This window comes from Marmota marmota, unplaced genomic scaffold (genome assembly GCF_001458135.2).
Source record: "Marmota marmota marmota unplaced genomic scaffold, marMar, whole genome shotgun sequence".
NCBI lineage: Eukaryota > Metazoa > Chordata > Mammalia > Rodentia > Sciuridae > Marmota > Marmota marmota.
The window spans coordinates 34,188,639-34,193,280 of NW_026000240.1; the positions used below are offsets into that span (position 1 = coordinate 34,188,639).

Genomic DNA, 4,642 nt, shown 5'->3' on the forward strand with positions numbered 1-4,642 from the left:
GGTTCTGTAGTTTTCATTGTATAAATCTTTCACATCTTTTGTTAGGTTGATTCCCAAGTATTTTATTTTTTTTGAGGATATTGTGAATGGGGTGGTTGTCCTCATTTCCATTTCAGAAGATTTGTCGCTGATATACAGGAATTCCTTTGATTTATGTGTGTTGATTTTATATCCTGCCACTTTGCTAAATTCACTTATTAGCTCTAGTAGTTTCTTTGTAGACCCTTTTGGGTCTGTTAGATATATTATCATATCATCCGCATATAGTGATAATTTAAGTTCTTCTTTTCCTATTTTTATGCCTTTAATTTCTTTTGTCTGTCTAATTGCTCTGGCTAGTATTTCGAGGACTAAATTGAATAGAAGTGGTGAGAGAGGGCATCCCTATCAGAATAAAAGCAGATTTCTCAGCAAAAACTCTAAAAGCCAGGGAGACATGAAACATATTTAAGCCCTGAAAGAAAATAATTGCAACCTATATTATTATATCCAGGAAATTATCCTTCAGAATCAAATGAGAAAATAAAGGTACTTCAAGATAATATAAGAATAAATAATTTATAATCATGAAACCATCATCAAAAAAGATATTTAAAGGAATTTTACACACTGAAGCAGAAGCAACATAAACACAATCACAAAAGCAAAGTAAAAAATAGCTCTCACCAGAGAAGTAAATATACAAATGATAGTAAGTAGGGAAGAATCAATCATTAACATAGTAAACCATCAAACCTCTAAAATAAATAAGTAAGAAATGAACATAGATTATTAAACTGTCCAGAAAACAAAAAGAAATCAATGACAGGAATTAGTACATACCTTTCAATAACTATGAAAATAAATTGTCTCAATTATCCAATTAAAAGATGCAGACTAGCTGAATGAATTTAAAAACAATACCCAACATTCTACTCCCTATGAGAAACTCACCTCACTGACAAAAACATATACAGAATGAAAGTAGGATTAAAAATAATATTTCAAACAAGTGGACTCTGAAAGCAAGGAGGAATATATTATTCATATTGAACAAAATAGACTTGAAACCAAAAATCAGCCTGAAGAGCAAAGAAGGTCACCACATATTGTTAAAAGGAATGCTCCATTAAGGTGATATAAAAATTGTAAACACATAGGCACCAAATATCGGAGAACCCAGTTTTATAAAATAAAGATATAAAGAGAGAAGCAGACTCCAATACAACAAATGGGTGAGTTCAATACCTCATTCTCACCAAAAGATAGTCCAGGATAATAAAATTTTAAAAAATTAACAAAAAAAGATGTGAGACAAATTACACTAGAGATCAAATGGACCTAACAGATAACAATAGAATCTTCCATCCAATGATGGTAGAGTGCATATTCTTTTATCAGTTATTTTCCAAAATAAGATCGTATTTTAGGCCACAAAGCAAGCCTTAAGATATCGAAAACCCTAAAATAACTTCTTACATCATATCAGACCATAACAAAATGAAATTAGAAATCAATAACAAGAAAAACTGCAGAAACTATACAAATGCATGGAGATTTAAACAATACACTTGAACAGAGAGTTGGTCATTAACGAAACCAGGGGAGAAATTTTAAAATTCCTAAAATCAAATGGAAATGGAAACACAACATACCAGAAACTGTAGGCTGCACCACAATTACTCCTAAGATAGAAGTGTATAGCAATGGCTACCTATATATCAAAAAAAAATTGAGATCTCAAATAAATAACCTAATGAGATATTGTGTGTGTGTGTGTGTGTGTGTATCAAGGTATTGGGGGGTGGGGACAAGAATAAAGCAAACCTAAAATTAGTTGAGGGCTGGGGTTATAGCTCAGTTGGTAGAACACTTGCCTAACACATGTGAGGCACTGGGTTCGATCCTCAGCATCACATAAAAATCAAATAAAGCCTGGGGTGGTGGCGCGTGTCCATGAATTCAGTCCTTGGTACCAAAAAAAAAAAAAAACACAGTAGTGTCTTCATCTACTACAAAAAATAAAATTAGTTGAAAGAATAAACATCAGAGTAGAAACAATAGAAAACTAAATACAAAGGATCAATGAAAAAGAGAGTTGTTTCTTTGAAAAGATAAACAAGATCCTTAACTAAATTCACCAAAAAGATAAAGAGAGGAAAGAACTGATTTACTATAAATAAGAGGGGGGGAAGGAAATATTACAACAGATACCACTGGAATTCAGAGGATCATTATGGACTAACTTGAAAAATTATATTCCAGCAAATTAAAAAATCTAGAAAAAAAATGGACAATTTTCCAGATACATATGACCTACTAAACTGGACCATGGTGACAAAAAAAAAAAAAAAAAGGCCTAGTTAAATCAATAGTAAGCAATGAGACTGAAGCAGTAAGTATCCAAACAAAAAGTTCTGGGCCAGACAGACTCTCTGATTAATTTTATTAAACTTTTAAAAAATAATAGCTATGCTGGGCATGGTGGCACACACCTGTAATCCCAGCTCAGGAGGATGACGAGTTCAAAGCCAACCTTAGCAATGGTGACTCAGTGAGACCCTGACTCTAAATAAAATACAAAATAGGGTTTGGGATGTGTTTCGTTGGTCGAGTGCCCCCGAGTTCAATCCACAGTACCAAATTATAATAATAACAGCAGCTACATTCCTCAAATTACTCCATGAAACAGGAAAGGAAGAAAGACTTCCACATTCTACAATGCCAATATTACACTGCTACCAAAACCTGACAAAAACAAAGAAATGAAACTATACATTTATATCATTAATGAACAAAGCTGCAATTTTACTCAAAATAATTTCAAACTGAACTCAACAACCCATTAAAATAGACCATACACGGGCTGAGGCTGTAACTTAGCACATGTGATGCACTGTGTTCAATTGTCAGCACGACATAAAAATAAAGTAAGTTATTTCCATCTACAATTTAAAAAAATATTTTTTAAAATATCATACACCAGTCTGTGTGGTAGGCAAGTCCTTCGAGAGGGGCAGGGTCCAGTGCCAGGTGAAGGTGTCAGCGGCAGGTGAAGCTGTCTGCATCAGGTAGAGCGGGTCAACTGGAGGTGATCCCATTACCCGCCAGCTATGAGGAGAGAGCTGAGTAGCAGGAAAGGAAGAACTTCAGGATCCCTCTAGAGAAGCCTGGCAGTGGTGGCTCCTGCTTGGCTGACATCTCAGGCTCCACCCTCCAGCCTGCAAGTCCGAGTCAGAATGGAGTTGGAGATCCACGCTGCTGTGCGCACAGCTCTGGCCAGAAGCTGGGCAGGAGTAAGTTCAGCCCTGGCCAGGAACTGGGCAGGAGTAAGTCTGCCTTGGTGAGGAAATGTATAAAGAAAGATTCTAGAAAAGAACTCGCAGTTCATGAGAAAAAAAAGAAAATGCCAAGACTGTCGGGTGGAAATAATTCATGAGACTATTGTACTTGAACTAGCACAGGACAATCCTTGGATCATTAATTTACATGAAGTTTATGGAACTCCATCAGAAATTATCTTGGTTCTGGAATATACTATTGGAGGTAAAATTTTTAACCAGTGTGATGCAGACAGAGAAGAGCTTTTAAAGAAAAAGATGTTCAAAGACTCATGAGACAGATTTTAGAAAGTGTCCACTTTTTACATACTCATGATGTAGTTCATCTACATTTGAAGGATTATGGCCAGTTTGACTTGGAACACAGAGTGCTTTTGACAAATGACAAGAGATTGATCCTGGAAGAGTCGCAGAAGCCAAATCATAAACACTAATTGCTGAGCAAGGTTTATAGAATTTGTCAGTATCCATGCTTCTCAGTTCATATATGGAAATGTCCTTAATGTCAGAAGACAGGAAGTACAGACTTTCTGAAATGAAAACAAAATTTTTAAAAACTTTTTATTTTTTTATTTATTTTCTTTGAACTGATGAAATTTAATAGGAGAGAAAGAATTCAGTGACAGTTCATATCAATGTGTTTCATATTAATGACAGACTGAATAAATGCTTGATTTTTTAATATTCATCTTGAACAGTGAAACTGAAATACTGTAAAAATTTTTTTTCTTTTCTTTTATTGGTTGTTCAAAACATTACAAAGCTCATGATATATCATCTTTCATACATTTGACTCAATTGGGTTATGAACTCCCATTTTTACCCAATATACGAATTGCAGAATCACATTGGTTACACATTCACATTTTTACATAATGGCAAATTAGTGACTGTTGTATTCTGCTACCTTTCCTATCCCCTACTATCCCCCCTCCCCTCTCCTCCCATCTTCCCTCTCTACCTCATCTGCTGTTGTTCAATTCTCTCCCTTGTTTCCACCCCCCTTTCCCCTCACAACCTCTTATATGTAATTTTGTGTAACATTGAGGGTCTCCTACCATTTCCATATGCTTTCCCTTCTCTCTCCCTTTCTCTTCCCCCACTCATCTTTGTTTAATGTTAATCTTTTCCTCATGCTCTTCCTCCCTGTTCTGTTCTTAGTTGCTCTCTTTATATCAAAGAAGACATTTGGCATTTGTTTTTTAAGGATTGGCTAGCTTCGCTTACCATAATCTGCTCTAATGCCATCCATTTCCCTGCAAATTCTATGATTTTGTCATTTTTTAGTGCTGCGTAATACTCCATTGTGTATAGATGCCACA

General features: G+C 35.2%; 1 protein-coding gene and 1 pseudogene across 8 annotated transcripts in view; one reads left to right on the top strand and one right to left on the bottom strand.

The window, feature by feature from the left end:
• Positions 1-4,642, bottom strand: part of Dock3 (dedicator of cytokinesis 3) — a 552,674-nt gene that overhangs the window by 435,993 nt on the left and 112,039 nt on the right. The gene's annotated exons all lie outside the window — the stretch shown is intronic.
• The window catches only part of LOC125613609, a 12,403-nt pseudogene continuing 10,979 nt past the window's right edge, over positions 3,219-4,642 (top strand).